We start from the raw sequence: 18,237 nt of genomic DNA, 5'->3' as shown, positions 1-18,237 counted from the left end.
ACGCTGAGAAGTATCAACATAAGTAGTCTGATCTAATTAAACATGAGCTATTTTTACCAAAGTTGTGTGCGCTATGGAATTTTATGCTTATTAAATCCTCATTAACTTATCATCACATTAATGCCAAGGTCTTTTTGTTCAATTTGGGGGACCGTTTCCATCATTTCAATGAAATAAAATGTAGTCACCCAAGTGAGCTCCAAATCAGTCAGCTAACAGGTTCCACGTCGGTTAGCATTTTGCAGTTAGACAACAGCAAATAATCTGTTATTAGTATGGAGATCTTATACCGTACTGTAAAACTACCGTATATTCCGCTTACAGCCTAGTGAGAGCTGGAAACAGGATATCTGTCAAGCAGACTTTCTTGAAACAGGTTGACATACAAAGATACAGTCAGAATGATGTGAGGATGAATCTTTTATGCTCTGACCCAGTCACACCAACAAACAGAGCTTCAAGCACCAACCGAGGCGTTCCGACGGAGCCACATTGAGAGGGGAATACAGAGAGCGTTTGGCTGCTTAGTTTCCCATAAAGCCATTCAACACACGTTCTGAGCCTAGAAACTGAATGATGCTTTTGCTCATAGAGTTAAACCGGCAGAAAAGGAAGGAAATTAAATGGGGATAATACTTAAAAAGGTTTAGCTAAGGGTGTGCAGGCTGTTGACTTTATCTCCACTCTGAGCTTGTTGGTTAGCTGCGTCAGTTTGGCAGTAAAATGCCAGGCAGAAAGAAAGAGAGAGAGTCACATTCCCGCACGTATAAGCACACCCCAGTAAGACTGTTATTCACAGACACAAACATACACGCATACCCGCTGGCACATGCATTCTACACCCTCACAGGCTGGCCTGCTAGAGTCATTATGATTCCGAGTGTGTGTGCACCAAACGGGGTCAGATCTCATTTCCTTTAGAGAGTCCTGCCAATCGATTCTTCTCAGAGAGATATAGAACCAGGTAGAGAGGATCACAGAATAGGAGAGATAAAAGTAGAAAGATAAATATGAGTTCATATGTGCAAACAGATATTAGATGGCCTCTGTGATATCTGCACCGTGGTAAAAAAGGGGTAAAATTGTTATATATACTCAGATACTGATTATTTCAATCTTTAAAGGAACTGTTCAACCAAAAAGAAAATTCTTTATTTATTTATTCATCCTCCTGTCATTCCGAACCTATATGACTTTCTTACGTCTGCAATACCTAAAAAAAAGATATTTTGAAGAATGTTGGTAACCAAACGAGCCTCATTGACTTGACATATGTAAACATATGACCTCATTGAACACAAAACCACTGCGGCATTTCTCGAAATATCTTCTTTTGTGTTCCAAAAGAGTCATATACAGGTTTAAAGCACATGAGGGTGAATAAATGGGTGAACTATCCCTTTAAAGCTGTTATATGTAATGTTTGCCTTTATAGTTCACCACTGTTGGAAAAAATTTGTGGGAAATCGTACCCGACAGCTCAAATTAAAAATTATTATTAAAGACTTACCTTTACAAATAAGATTGATTATGTATTTGCTCAATAACATTGTAAAGATTAATGTAATCACACATACATGTGGTATTTTGCTTCTTACTGTATGTGTTTACATTTGTATGATCATTTTGTTATGGTTTTACACCACCAAAATACATTTTTTGTGACATTATGGATTCTGGAATTCAATTTTACCACATGATCTAAACTTAATGTATTTGGTGGTTTATGTAAATTGGTCAATTTTATGTGTGTAAAAGGTCTCATTTCTTATGCTTAACAAGCTCTCACAAGAGTGCCGAACTTCACGCGCACAGCTCCCATGGGACAGAACAACAGATGCACACATTTATCGACTGACTTCCTGTTGGTGACACATGAAAAATGACTATTTTCCAACACCCACACTGTAAAAAATGATTGTATTTTAACAGGAAAAAACCTTAATATTTTACTGAAATTTTTTCTTTTTTTTTAATTGTATACAAATTTTATTAAAATTACAGACAATTATCTTTTAATTAATAAACCAAATATTATTTTACGTGTTAAGACAATAATGACAAATTACATGTTTTTCTTGTTTTTGTAGAGAAAAAATACTGTAATATTTATACAGTATTTTACCTGCTTTCTTAAATAACATACAAATTTATGTAAAATTATGATAATTTTCTGTAATTAAATTTGTTGCTCATTATATAAAGGTTTATATCTATACAAATAATTTAACGTTTTTCTTCCGTATTTTTAAGTCAGATCTTAGTTTTTTTATTAGTGTATGCATATTTTTACATTAAAACTTTTTAGCAAACTGTTTCGTTAGGTTACATTTAAACATAATACACAGTCAAAATGACAAAGCTTCACTACTCTTGAGGTTGGAACTTTCATGTTTCCTGAACGTGATATGACAGCCCCGTTGAAAAAAACAGCATATGCTGGTTAGGTGTTTTGAAGCATGGTAGCTGGTTTAGGCTGATCATGTGCTGGTCCTTAGCAAGCAACTAGCTCCTGCTCAGGACCAGCTTATAACAAGTCAGGACCATCTTAAATCAGTTCAGGACCAGCTAAGGACCAGCCGGTTGCATAAAGCACCTTAAGTGTAATTTTGCCTTAGGTGTGTCCTTAAGTATACCTTAAGTTTTACTTAAGTTATTCTCCTATTGTCTTCGGTAAAGGGAAATCACCTCTTAAGTGTCATACTTAAGGGAAAAACTTAAGGTGCTTTATGCAACCGGGCCCCGCACATGACCAGCTCAAACCAGCTACCATGCTTCAAAACATACCTAACTACAGTAGCATATGCTGTTTTCAACAGGGAGAGAAAGCACATGGCATTAAACCTGACAAAAGTTGCAATAGTCTAGCCAACAAAAACATGATTAATGATAATCATTAATAAATTCATCTTTTCCCATATCATGAATGGCGATGGCCTAACCACTACAGTCCATACCTTAAACCTGGTTAGCTCAGAGATAAAAACCTTAAAGACAGGAGAATGGACTGATTGAAAACTGATTTGCAGTTAAATAAACATATGAAAACAAACGTAATCAGTATAGAACTTTGGAGAATGCGGCCAGAGGCTCAACAGATTTGTTCAAATTCAAGAGGATCCTTCTAGGACAATACATCGAGCTGTAAGTTACCATAATGTTAATACATTTAGTAATGATCTTTTCATATGGGCCTGCAGTGTGTCATACGCATCTTGTTTGCTCTTTTGCTATTTTGTAAAAGTAGTGGCTGCATTTTTGTTGATTGTTGTCAGCCCTAATTTTGTTTCATGTAATGGCACTGAAACATTTTATATTTGTGTGCCTGTTTTTTAGAAACCACTTCCAAGCACCAAACATGTGTGTAAGCATATACTGTATGTATTCATTAAACATGTACCATACATTAGTTAATTTTATTCATATACTGCAATGAAAACATCTGACCAATTAAATATATAGCAACATTCAAACAACACGAAACACGTTTATTTTCTTTTAAAAACAACATCTCAACTAGAGCTGTTGTTAATACGCTTGCTATTGGTAAACAGATGTCATTGGTTGACTCACCGTGCTGCTTTGAGCACGATTGGTTAATCTGACTGTCATTCAGGAAACTAGCCAATTAGAGCTGTTCGCGCCCTTCACTGGTTCATTTTGAACATATGCATCAAGTGATGTCTGTCAGTTAGTTTCAGTAGTATTGATGGTCCAGTTATATGTAAACAGCGCTGGAGACACGAAGTCGTGTGTAAGTTGCAGGCTGCTGGAGAATAATCACATGCATTAACAGCTTTACCAGCGACCAGCAGAAGGTAAAAAACGTTTTTGTATTTTCGTCTAGTGTGATGCTAATCGCGATTAGCGATATTAGCACTAACTTCAATGCTATAACATTCTACATAATATTGATCTTAAGTAAACTTCCTCTTCTCACACGTGTTTTTCTTTAAGTACACTGAAGTATATGATACGATTTGCCTGGGCAGTACACACACCTGGTAAGTATGAGGAACGTTAGGATTTCTTTCTGACTTTCTTTTGCATTCCATTTTAAACACTAATTTCAACAATAACTGTTAATGATAAAACATTTGCTCTCATTTTTTAGATGAAGGGAAGAAAAGATAACGTTACCCAGGCACCCAAACTCCATCAGTAGTAAGTGTTTAAACATTCGACCTGAGTATTTGTATTATGTTGTTATTAACAAATGTTATCGCTAAAATTTTAGTTTTAAAGTGTAAAGTTTAAAAGTGGGATAATACTATATTTATATTACTTTAAAGTACACTTAAAATACAATGATAATGTATTTCTTTTACATTAGTAAATATTAATTTTCAACACCAATTTTGAAACCTAAAACGACAACCTTTTTGGTTTTTGGCAGGTTGCTGGGAAGTGCACTTGCGAACGCACATGGACACTTGCGGCGAGGAGCTAGGATCGAGTATAGCATAGAGAAACACAAGCAAGTGTCAAGTTTAAACAGCTTGTCCTTTTAGAAAGTTTAAGAGAAGCGGTGTTTTGGTAGGCGTGCAGCGCAGTTCCAGACGTTCACAGAGGCTGCGCGTGCCGCCCGCGTGCTTCTCTAGTAACGAAAGCAGAACTAACAAAGGCGGAGCTACCAATACTCCGTTCACCCATGTCCCGTTTATCACCGGGAACAATCAGTAGTTTTAGCAGCATTCAGTACAAACGGAAATCTTATCCAGTATTACATTTAGTCGGTCTAAAACAGTGATTGTGCATCAAAAGGTTTCAACCATGTCAGTACGCAAATAAGCGTTCTAAACTTATTTACAGAGCGCATTTTTTATTTTGGTCGCTCACTTGCGCACCACTTATGTGCATCCCTGTATATAAACACAAACATACACAGCACACCTAAAGCGTAAGAAAGGATCATGCTCTAATTTGTTTCAGAGGGACCAATAGACATGTTTTAAAAGCCTCAGGAAACTCCTTCACTGTGAGGTTTCTGCACTTTCCACTCCCTTTTCCTCATGCTTGATAATAAAATGTCCTTTTATCTGTCTCTACACAGACTGATACATCCGCGAAGATTCTGGAATGCATAAATGATACTGTACAGTCATGAACGGTAAACAAATATGTACGTGTCCGAAAGATTTGTATGGGTTGACCTGCATGTGTTTCCTGAGGGGAATAGTTAAAAAGTAAAAACCAAACAGATCGATGGTGACAAACTAATTCGATGTATTTGTGTCTCGGCGTGTGGGTGTTTAGCTTTGAGTGAAATTTTATGCAATGATTTCTATTTAAATGTTAATGATCCAACAGGGTAGTCAATGCTTGCTTTTACATATCAATTAGCTGTCGCTGTCTTCTCACTTCTAAAGCTTTTTTATTGACATACGTGTCAGCATGTACAAATATAATAAAATAGAATACAATAAAAATAAATTTACATACAGAATGTGGTAAATACAAAAGTCACAGGCTGAGGTAATAAATCACCCATTAAAGTTATAAATGATGGCGCCTATTGACATACTGGTCTTGGGTAATCTAATGCCCCTCAGGCTATGACACAATGACACAGAAACAACCCTGGTACAAACGCTTGAAAATATTTGAATGATTATATGACATAACCGAAACAAAATTTGAAAAACCTAGCAAGTTGAGTTGTGGTGTTATGTGGCTGTCTGACACATGTATTGAGCGGGTCCGATTCATGCTGCAGAATTATACAGTAAATGCTCGGCAGATGCCAGAACAGTGCTTACATTTACTGCTAAATATACCAATAATGGCACAAGTAATAGCATACTTTGTCAGCAAATACTGCAGCTGCCCTGTTACTAAATATGACAAAACTTAAGAAGGTGTGTGTTATTTTGAGTAATTATTACACACGCTCTAATATTTCTCTCTCATTGGCCAATCACTACATTCCAAGGTCTGATATTCCCAGATAACATCCGCTCAAAATTAATAACACATGGTAACCCGGATAAGAACTTATAAGAATGAAAACCGGATGAAAATCATTTTGACAGGCAGTTTAATATTACATAAAATATGTCCTTTACTAACATACAGTATATGTCATCATATGTCCAAATGATTCAACCAAATTGCCTTTTCCTGGCATTTAAACGTTGTGTCTTATAAGTTAAAATTGCAATTAAATGTGTTTTTCTCACGTAAGGCCTGCATTCGTTAAAAATTAGGTAATAAAATATTTCAAATCAATATTTAATGTTCAATAACTTACTAATGAGGTAAGTAGCCGTGCAATAAGCGGGATAATATACAGACAGCAAGAAAAATCCTCGACAATGTGATCAGGACCTGATGGTCTTGTAAAATACCCCTTACATATTGTGAATTCTGATTAATTCAGCTGAAGGTCATATATGGAACAGTGTAAAAAATGATGAAAACTAACTACACTGAACTAAATGAAAACCACAAAATAGTAATTAAAAGTAAAAATGCAATTTAAATATTTATGCACCATTAAAACTATTTAAAACCTGACATAACAATTCAAAATCTAGTGACATGGTTTCCCCCCCTAATTTGTAGCCTGTTGTTTGTAAATCTGTACTGTTGAAGTGTCATTTGACTTTTGGTTTCAGTTGGTGAATGTTTATGTTTGGTTCATCAGTATACTGTAGGACTGGACGGTGGCGAGCTTAGAAAGTTAATGTCGCAACTGGCTAACGGCCTCTTCTTTGGACCCCTTAGCCCCTGGGGGCTCCTTTTGTTTTTCTCTCTTCTTTTTTATCTCCCTCTTTCATTTTCCTTTCCTCGCGCCACTTGATTCCGTGTTCAACAAAGGCGTGCGTCCTGGCTGTTCTAAAAAAGATCAATAACATTTCCATCAATTACCAGCTACAGAGAAACACTGGGCTTCAGTAAACTTCCTGTTTAGCCAGAACTGAGGAGTGTCCTTCAAACGCTCTGTGATCATTACAGCCATCAAACGCACACACGCCACTGCTGTGAAAGCAGCATGGGACAAAAGCCAGCAGAGGGTTCAGAATGACAAAGAAAAAAACAAAGTGACAGCCTCCTTGTGACGACATCTTATGACAGTCTAGTAATGATGATGTTGTCTGACAGGACCCCTGCGTGCCGAGATACTGAGAGGCAGGATGCTGACACAGGAGTCATAATGTTATGGATTACTCCACTCAGCTCGGAGCCCGTGTGTATGTGTGTTTACTGACGGCCCGTTTCATACTGCAGAGTCGCTTAGTTGGCTGCGCCATGACCTCTTTTTAGAATCAATAGCATAATTTTGTTTATCATTTGTTAGCAGATTAAAAACGGAGGAGAGGAAAACAACATTGGGAAAACAATACAGTTGGGATGACATTTCATTCATTGCAATTTAGATGATTAGTAGCAGTGTGAACTAGCTTTCAACGATTTGCTCGTGACACAGCTCTAGATTCATTAACACGAGTGTCCAATGAGCAAGCCTCCTCCGTCGGAAATTGCATTCACCATGGCAACGAATCCAGGTCAGGTTGAAGAGTTAAAGCTGCCGAGAAGGATCCTGTATGTGAAGTGTGTGTGGGAATGTGTGAACTACTGAAGACCACTGTGAGAATCGGGTTCTGATGCTGATAGTATCTATGATGAATAGTTAAAGTTGTAGGTAAGAAAAACAGAAGAAACAGATTAAAAGTAACTAAAGATTCCTTTCTACATTGATTTGGTTAAAAGCAACGTACACTATTAACAAGTAGTCAATACAACCATATTTTGTCGTTTATAGAACAGTTAAGTCTTCATTTTTGCATCAAAGTATCACCGTTTTACTGCCTTTACCATATTTTAAATTTCTTAATTTTTTTTTGAACAAACTAACTAGTAATGACTAACCCTAATCCTCCTTAGTAAATAAGCGAAGTTCACTTTAATTCTGACATCCCATAAGATAAGATAAAATATTCATCTCACAAATGTTTCCATTTCATGAGAGTTTCACAAGAATCTCAACAATGTCACAAACTGAGCTCAGATTTGCCAATTTTGCAATGAAGAGACACAATTATTTAAGATTTATCAACATTTCTCATCAAATTGACCAAAATCCAGATAATTTTACTTACAAAATCTACATTGATTTTACAGTCCTATAATTTCATGTATTTCAACAATTTATTCTGTCTTTATTTCTCCAATTACACTGAACAAAATTATAAACGCAACACTTTTGTTTTTGACCCCATTTTTCATGAGCTGAACTCAAAGATCTAAGACTTTTTCTATGTACACAAAAGGCCTATTTCTCTCAAATATTGTTCACAAATCTGTGTTAGTGAGCACTGCTGCTTTGCTGAGATAATCCATCCACCTCACAGGTGTGGCATATCAAGATGCTGATTAGACAGCATGATTATTGCACAGGTGTGCCTTAGGCTGGCCACAATAAAAGGCCACTCTAAAATGTGCAGTTTTACTAAATTGGGGGGTCCGGGGGGTCCGAAAACCATTCAGTATCTGGTGTGACCACCATTTGCCTCACGCAGTGCAACACATCTCCTTCGCATAGAGTTGATCAGGTTGTTGATTGTGGCCTGTGGAATGTTGGTCCACTCCTCTTCAATGGCTGTGTTGCTGGATATTGGCAGGAACTGGAACACGCTGTCGTATACGCCAATCCAGAGCATCCCAAACATGCTCAATGGGTGACATGTCCGGTGAGTATGCTGGCCATGCAAGAACTGGGATGTTTTCAGCTTCCAGGAATTATGTACAGATCCTTGCAACATGGGTCCATGCATTATCATGCTGCAACATGAGGTGATGGTCGTAGATGAATGGCACAACAATGGGCCTCAAGATCTCATCACGGTATCTCTGTGCATTCAAAATGCCATCAATAAAATGCACCTGTGTTCGTTGTCCATACCATACGCCTGTCCATACCATAACCCCACTGCCACCATGGTTCACTCGATCCACAACATTGACATCAGCAAACCGCTTACCCACACGATGCCATGCATGCTGTCTGCCATCTGCCCTGTACAGTGAAAACCGGGATTCATCCGTGAAGAGAACACCTCTCCAAAGTGCCAGACGCCATCGAATGTGAGCATTTGCCCACTCAAGTTGGTTACGACGACGAACTACAGTCAGGTCGAGACCCTGATGAGGATGACGAGCATGCAGATGAGCTTCCCTGACTTTGTGCAGAAATTCTTTGGTTATGCAAACCGATTGTTGCAGCATGATAATTCACGGCCCCCACAAAAGGCCCCCGGGTCCCCCACCTAGACTCACTTGACTGTCTGTCCTCATGGGTTCGCCGACTGCGAGGAGGACCGGGCTGCGCACGGTAGCATGTAAGGCCGGCCAGGGGGAGACCCTCGGGAGATCCCCGGTCGTCCCTCGGGACCTGTACCTCGGCGCGGGGCCGGGGAGCCCGGCGCGGGACGATCGGCCAACACCATGTCCCGTACAGTAGTCAATAGTAAACAACAAACAAACAGGTTAACATCTGCATTTCATCTTCACAGTCAATATAAGGTTATGGTTCTCACCATGTAAACTAACATTTAAAATGTAGGGGTGACTTCTGCATTCCATACACATTTCATTTAAAAACAGTCGTCACCCTAAATCCTGCGGGTGCAAAATGCATTACCCACTTTTCTCACCCACACACAAATCCTTAACAGTCCAAATTTTCTGTCTGGCAGCTTCAAGTTTAGTTCAGAATATAGAGAGGAACTGTTTTACCATGCCCACTTGTCTTTGCCACTCTTGTCTTTGCAGCTTCACTGCCTGAAGTGGGTAAAGCCTCAGAGATCATGAGAGATTTTAGGATCCGGGCATTGTTTCAAGCTTCATTTAGTTGTTCAGTCAAAAGCACGACAGATGCTGGTGCTTCAAGAGTGTTATAGCTCCTTTACACAAACAGGATCCTTCCTGAAGAGTTCACCAAAATAAATTTCAATGCTAGTCCAAGCTGGTTTCTGATGGTTAGTAAAGGTCTATAAAATATCTTTCAGCACAACAACGTTTTTTTTCTTTTGCTGTTGGTCAGTGGGGATTTTGTGCAGTTTGAAGCGGTCTGTGCATAAGCACAAAAAAAAGCACGTCTTTTCTAAGCTTTAACAGGTTATATCATTACACAGTGTGTTTCCTTCCCTCTGCCTCTCTCTGTTAATGAAGAATGGCTCTTAGAATAAATTGTTAATGGAGTATGTGAACAATGAAAGAAGATATGTGATTTGGAGGGAATGGTTTCTTGGGCATTAACTTCCTAAAATTGGACAGAAGAGTTTGAAAGGTGCTTCAGGCGATTTAAGCCATTAGCCAAACTTCGCCTACACTTATCTATCTATTTACCACTAGACTTATTTCTCGCTGTGTGCCGTCTTGGATGTCCAAGCTTAGATTACTGTAGTTTCAGCAAAGGGACTCGTTCTAGTAATCAGGCTTTCCTGTCATTTATCTTTGGCTACAGTCACATGGTATTTACGGCTGAGATGACGGTTCGGAAACCTGGAGGGAGAAACAGGTGCCCATGAGCAAATTTTAAATCACGTATTTACGGGGTTCTGAAAAAGCTGAGGAGCTGCCATAGAGATGAATGGTAATGTTAAAGGATAGCTTTTTCCAGGTACAGTATTACAGGCCTGCCTGGTTCACAGAGACAGGTGTGATGTCTCAGGTCCGCTATTTCTGTAATATCTGTCTGGAGGTGGAGGCATTTTATATGTCGTATTTAAAAGCATTTCTCGCAGCACAGAGGATGGCTCCTTTTTAATGATATCTATCTCACAAACTTTTTCAGCTGTGACTTTTAGCTTTTTTATATCCTGGGTTGTAAATAGGAAATCTATTGCTGGTAAATGTTCTTGCAAATTCGCAGAGAAACACTATCAAGTAATAATTTTGCACATTTGGTAGTACATTCTTCGGCTAAAGCATGCAGAAATGGAGGATATATAAAAAGACATAAAAGTGATCAATTTGTACATACTGTACATGTATGCATCATCCGTGAACAAATGTGTGTGTGAGAGAGTCTGTGTGTCTGCGCACCCTCACAGGCACACGCACACACACACGTCTGGTTTATTATCTCCGTGGGGACAGTTCATAGGCGTAATTTTTTTTATACTGTACAAACTGTATATTCTATCCCCTAACCCAACCCCTAAACCTAAAGATCATAGAAAACTTTTGCATTTTTAGATTTTAAAAAAATATTGTTCTGTACAATTTATAAGCTTTTTTCCCATGGGAACCTCAATTTCGGTCCCCGTGTGTTGGTGTGCATTCAGGTTTAGGTCCCCACCGGGATATAAAAACATGATCACACGCGCACACACACACACACACACACACACAGTACAGGTAGTGCTGTGAACTATGACTTGTTGTTTCTAAGCTTCCCAAACAGAGCTAAGACTGCATGTTCTCTTATCCCTGTCTATCTATCAGCTTGTCTTCCATCCTGCATCTTTCCATTTTTCCATCTCTCTTTCTTGTCTGCCAGGGTCCCTCTGTGTTTTCGGCATCTGTCTAGCAGAGTCACATCAGATTCTGCGGTCAGTGAGTGAATTTAAATATCAAAGAATCATCCAGGGTAAAGTGACATATCCTGAATCCCCCCATCACTTTTCTCTCCTTCCCTCTCTCTCTCTAACACAGCAACATAATTCAATTTAAAGTAGCTTCATTGGTATTACTGCAAAAGAGGATAATGTTGCCTATGACAATAATCATGTAAATGTATCTTTCGACATATTCAGAGGAGATGAGAAATACTATAAAGTCAGTTGTAAAATAACAGCATTAAATAATGTCAGTAACAGCTTGGGGGGATGTTCTTCTAATAATGTTTTTTTAGTTAGCTGCTCATGGAAAGCCTGTGTGGATTCAAGTCTAGGAACATAAATTTTGAGAATATGTTCAGCGTGCTGCAGTCTTTCCTTATCAGCTGCGATGCCCCTCTGTATTATAAATTCTGCCTGATAACACTAGAGATACAGCAGGATACTGGGAATTGCAGTGAAATCCGTTTTCTTCGTTTGAATTTTGCTTAGGCTACCAAGCCTTTCATTTTCGTTTATTTTTTTGGGGGGGGTTGGCTACAGCCTACAAATGAGGCTTTTTTGCAGTCAGTATTTTATTTAGATTGACACTTTCTTTAATGTACTTTACAAACGGTGGGTTATTGGACTAATATTATAATGTCTCCACATTTTTCTTTACAGGACTGTTACTTCCATATTTGTGTTTTTCTTTAATAGACACTCAATACGTCTCCTTAATGCTTTTATCTACTGGCCTAGATTTCCAGAGAATGGACTATATTTATGGCCCTTTTTTGGTCACAGGATGCTTTTGTTATATTAAAAACAGCAAGATTTATAGAAACATCCTTTTATGTCTCTATTGAAGAAAACATCTGTGACAGAACAACATTTTTGTTGTGTCTCTTAAAACAGGTAAATGATTCAAACAAGAGATTGTTACCTTATTTAATAAATAATATTTATCATATAAACTATATTAGCATTTCACGTTGTCCTTCTGAAACCTTGTATCTCCATATTTTGTGATTTATATATTTTTTGCCATAAATCATTATTATTAGTCACCCTTTGTGTCACTGGGTTTTGCAAAAATGTGACACAGTATGTAATCATTTAAAAAGTACAGTGTTTTTTTTTCCATTTCATGAAAAATGGTGAATTTGGACATACAAAGGTTTTGTAAGGACATTGATGATTTGCTACTTGTAGTTGATATGCTAATTGACTGAATATTGGACGTATGGAAAACTAAGGACGAGGTCTGAAGTTCTCTATTAACATGGTCATTTGGAATCTAGATTACAGACTTGGAAAACTCCTTTTCTCCTGGATTCATTAGGAGGCAGTGAATGAACATCTGCAGTAGGTGCCTGGTGTACCTGAGAGCAAGATATTTACTCCACTGTTTACTCCACTGATTAATTAACATAAAACCCAGATCTTCACATCATACCCTCTTCATTATAACTGGTAAAACTATGTTGTTTAGACATTTTTTTTCCTGTCGTACTTTGCATCATTTCACGGTTAATGGTAAGGCGCATCCAGTATCTCCTACAATAAAGTTAATTCAGTATAATAGCAATATACCAATTCATCTGGATTTTATTGTTCTACTGTTTTTCTTTTTTTCTTTCTTTTCCAGCCTTCCAATTCCCATCCATTAAACTTCTCTCTGATAACCAAACTGCACCAGTTTAATTAGGCCATTAAATGAGTCTTTGTTTATGAATATATATTCCTGTAGTAAACCCCTCCGGTTAATTGCATAACAGTGTTAAGCTAAATTTGTAATAGAAATAACACACATAAACAGTGTTTCAGATACAAAAAAGGAAAGCTTACGTTCCTATACAGAAATTCAGAACAGAAGTTATTTCATTGACAGTTAATTTGTTATTCCACCTAAAAAATTGAATGACGATTAAACTAATGATTTAAACAAATTTTAACATTCAAAATTTTCAGCCTTTCTAGATGTATCATGGCCATCACAGTCTAGTGTCTGTTGAATTTCATCAAAATCAAACCTCAGGAGTGACATAAAGTCATCCAACAGCAATGTGACAGACTGACAGCATGACAAGACACTTTTTTTTACTTTTCCTTAATACATCTACAGTACAAATATTATTGGTGTAATACTTAAAAGTGAATATGAAATTGTTTTCTTTGCGGTATTTGAGGTTTTGAAAAAATACAGAGTATTTTTATTTGTTATTTTGACTTTGTTTCTCCAGTTTAGGTTTTCTGCAAATAAATGCAAATAGAAACAATATTTTATTTGAAATTTGGTCAAAATATTGTTAGTAGTTCACACAATGAAACAACAATGATAATTTTATCTTATCACATGCCTAAAGTAAATTCAGAAAAACTGAAAATAATTTTGAAATGGTCTCCTAATTTTTTCTGTGGCTGTAAGCTATACATTTCCACTGTAGCTGTCTAATTGTAATTGGTCAAGTTTAAATAATTGTCTGTGGCAAATGACATCATGTAACAAATGCTGTTGGGTATTTAAACTATATTAAACCAAGAACACCCCTTTCATCCAGCTTAACATGTTGACACGTCTTTATTGTCTTCTCATGCCACATTTTTAAATGAAAAGACACCACATGTTAACCTACCATATCATAAAGCTAGTTAGCCTGACTCTGTGTCAGGCTTTCAAAAGCGTGAAGATAATTTCACCGTTGTTTCATGCTTTTTCCCCGCTGCGTTTTTTTCACTAAAATGCCTGATATCCATATTATCGCTGACTGTGTTGTCTCCGCTCCGTTCTACTCTAATTAAATCTGTGACCGTGTCACTATGTCTGTAGCTCTCTTTCCACATTAATGTGGGGGAGAAGAGACAGTAGCATGGTAAAAGAAAGCAGTGTTTCAGGCTAAGAAAAGAAAATGCCACTATCCTTTTAAGTAAATGGCCCCTGGAATTGAATAAAGTCACACGCATAACACAATTTTTGCCGTGCAAATTATACCAAAAATACATAGGACAATTTGATATTTCAAAATGACAAAGATGTGAGGCGTAATTGACAAAATGTACATATTATTTTGATTTTTTTATTTAAAGAGGTGCCCACCAAAGATGAAACAAACAATGTATGAGACAGCTAGAAAAATTTAACCGTGAAGACTGGCACTTTGTAAGTTATTGACAGTGCTGTCTTTTGTACAGAGTTTAAATCCCACATGGTGAGATTTCAATAATCTCAAAATCTTTGGTTCTTCCATAATGTCATTATGTTGCAAGAACCAAGAAGTTTTATGTCAGTGCCATATTTAATTTGGGCTCTGTACTGTACACTATATATATTGAGTTGATGTACAAGTTTCAGACACATTTTAATTGTTATGACAAAACAGACAAGACATTCTTTAGAATATTTTCTTCTGTGCCCTGCAAAGGACAGGAAGTCATGCAAGGGTGAGTAAATGATGACATGTTTATTTTTGGGTGAACTAATACGTCTCACTCTCTTTATATATACAATCACTAGAGTAAATCGTCAAATAAAGCAAAGTGACACTGAACCAGTCATTCTGCTTCATATTTTGTGCTATACTTGTGCGCTAACAGAAAAGATCTATTACAGAAAACAACCAAACAACAAGGGAAATAACTCACCCATCTATGAGTGCTCTGATCCTTTTGTACTATGACCCTGCAAACACTTTTTATGGCAAGCATCTCTTTTTATTCGCACACACTTCTCTATAGCTAGACTGAGGTCACTGGGCCTTGTACTTAGTGAGGATTCTTCTCTGCTCTGTGGGTTTGACAGTAAGTAGAGACTCTCCTAATTTATTGCCTATTTATAGGACCCAAGAGCTCCCTAACTGTCTGTGATGTCTAGATTCATTATCCTTATCTTCCAAAAAAGCAGGTTTACAGTTTTTATAGCCTGATTTATTGTTTAGCTAAAAAGTATCACTGCTGTGGGACAAGTCTATCAGGTGCTAGTGCGGCTCATTCAGATCGCACCAGTTTGACTGATGAGAGTCTTTTTGGGCATCTCTTATATCTATGATCTGATCAGTGGATCTAGCTGAGGTGACCAGTGAGACTGGTACTGTTACCTTAAGTGCAGGTGCTCAAGTGAAACGAACATTACCTCGGTACGAACGTGGGGGTAATAGGGCTGTGTGCGCCACAAATCTTCATGCAGAAACTTCTTACAACACATGACATGGCAGGGACCAGGACAGTTTAGCCGAAATACTCATCCTCATGAACACAAAAGAAGACCATTCAATCAATATTTGACAGTTTTAGTGGAGTAGCAGTATATTATGACTCAAGACATTAAAAGTGACGACATCACTTTTGATTTGATATTTTAATAAGACTAAAAGATATTAATTTTAAATGAAAATGCCTCTTTTTATCTATGGCAAACTGTAACATCCATAATTATTTGTTCTTAAAAGAAAGCAAAATGTTAGGTGCACCAAGAACACTTTGTATAGCAAAATACGCTTTAAACAAACCACTGTGCTGTGAACTTCTAAGATTTCATTAAGAATGTTCAAATAGCATCTAAAAGTCTTGGGAACGGCTATAAAACTACGTAAGTGTCGCCCGGAGGCTGACAAAAACCACAAGCGAGTGAAACATGACTATTTTTGAAGCGTTGGTGACAACGCAGCCAGCATGAATCTGGCAAAGGAGATATGCGCACTTTCGTTTCTCACTCTCCGCAGAAGTTCATATCTCAGGTGCTACACTCTCTCACATGCTGTACGTCAACACAGCGTTGGCCATGACAGCAACACCGAAGACTGCTGATGCTGCACGTCATATGGTTATTTATACATAAAGTGAACTATGACTGGTAGACTACCTTTCGACTGATAAAAACCAGTAGTGCAAACTCCATTGTGTGATGCTGGAGTGTGTAAAGCCATTGTCACAAAATAGGACAGATCGCCGAGTCTCTTTCTGTCTCTCTCAGGGGTTTATGACAAGCTCTGATAAACATATCTGCAGTAAAACACACACACACTATCTACCAGCTCTGGCTTGTCTCTCTCTTAGTCTTTCTGGATATAAAGAAGCGTATGCATTGATATCCCTAGTGGTTCCGAGTTGGAAAAGGCTCTCTTTCAAAAGCATTTCCCTTTCGTGAACTCACAGCACACAGCGTGACAGTGATGGGTCTTGCTCTGCATTACACTTAAACTTTAATAAGACTTTAATCTTTTAAATGACCCTATGTGATAGCAGCTGACCGAGAGCCTGAGGTACAAGCTCAGTGAGCATTGGGAGGGGTGTCAGGGGCTGTCACTTCACACAGCAGAAATGAACGTGAATCCCCGTTTTGGTTGTCAACTCAAGAGACCACTCAGGACTATAAAAGTATGACTTTAAATTAACAGTACACACATTTGATGTCAGGCAACACAAAACTGATAAAATGTATGTAAGTTGCTTTGAATGAAAGTGTCTGCCAAATGAGTACATGATATAATGTGTCGCTTGAGCACTGTAAGTCACTTCTGGATAAATGTGTCTGCCAAATACATGTCATATTTTTGCACGTTCGCAGTCAGCAAAGACCAAAGCGCTAATACATACAATGCACCTCGCCACACCACACTTACAGAGAGCAGACGGCACAGAATGAGCCATTTACAAAGGGCATCTACAGTAACAAAAGGGCATTCAAAAACAGCAAGACAGAGCACGACGCAATGGAACGAAAACCATGGCCTCCGCATTTTTGTGTTAACTGTTTACAACTTGACACGCTCTCTCAAACATGCATTGAAAAAGACACTAAAAGCAGTGAGGCACAACACTACTGCCAAATATGTCTGTCTGCATGTGTATCAACAACAAATAAATCACCACACAGAAACAGCCCTTTTTCTTTAGACAAACCGAAAAAAATTCTACTGCAAAATGGATTGCTGTGCATGGATTGTAGGCTAGTGATACATTTATGTTAAACGGCATTGAAAACAGAACTGTCAATACACCAAGTCAGCAACATAAAAAAATTAGAAGACCACTCATTTTTCCCCCCCCAAATTTACTATTTATAGGTATCTGTAAGTAAAATTATCATTGTAGTTTTGTTCTGTAAGTTGCTGACAACTTTTCTCCCAAATTCCAAATAAAAATAGTTTCTTATTTGCATTTATTTTCAATAAAGTGAAACAGGACAAACTGACAATGAAGATGCAATGTTTAAACAAAATGGTTGCATCATGGTGCTAAAACTTCAAAATACCTGTGTTACCGCTCTATTTTTAAACGGTAGTATAGTAGTAGCCGACTGTATGTAGTGTTGCATATGTCAGTAACATTCATTGCGCTGTTTCTCTCCTAAATGCATCTGTGTTTTGAATGACTCGGATGAGATAATGATTTAGTTAGTCATTCATCAAGACACTTGCTAAGTTCTTGAAAAAATCTGCCGTTTTGAATGAAACAGTCGAATGATTCACTGACTCATTAAAAAGTTGCCGCCACCCACTGGCCGTTTTAGTTTCACATTTAAAGTATAGCCATTTCCCTTTATAAACACAATGAAATGTGTCGCACATTTGAATTAACATTTACATTTAGGCATTTGGTAGACGCTTTACTTACAGTACATTTTAGTATATAGGCCTACACGTCTTTCATCAGTGTGTGTTCCCTGGGATCGAACCCACAACCTTGCGTTGTT

The 18,237-nt window shown here is 37.7% G+C and overlaps 1 protein-coding gene and 1 long non-coding RNA gene across 2 annotated transcripts in view; one reads left to right on the top strand and one right to left on the bottom strand.

Annotated features, from left to right (window-relative positions):
- gfra4a (GDNF family receptor alpha 4a) overlaps window positions 1–18,237 on the bottom strand; it is a 94,002-nt gene that overhangs the window by 40,346 nt on the left and 35,419 nt on the right. The window lies entirely within an intron of this gene.
- On the top strand, window positions 3,955–5,074 carry LOC130559715 (uncharacterized). The gene is made up of 3 exons (XR_008963607.1): window positions 3,955–4,004; window positions 4,115–4,164; window positions 4,397–5,074. It is a non-coding gene; the product is annotated as an uncharacterized LOC130559715 (long non-coding RNA).

The sequence above is a fragment of the Triplophysa rosa genome, linkage group LG9 (genome assembly GCF_024868665.1).
Source record: "Triplophysa rosa linkage group LG9, Trosa_1v2, whole genome shotgun sequence".
Classification (NCBI taxonomy): domain Eukaryota; kingdom Metazoa; phylum Chordata; class Actinopteri; order Cypriniformes; family Nemacheilidae; genus Triplophysa; species Triplophysa rosa.
Note: the sequence above shows the minus strand (reverse complement) of the source record. Positions and strands in the feature narration are given on the sequence as shown.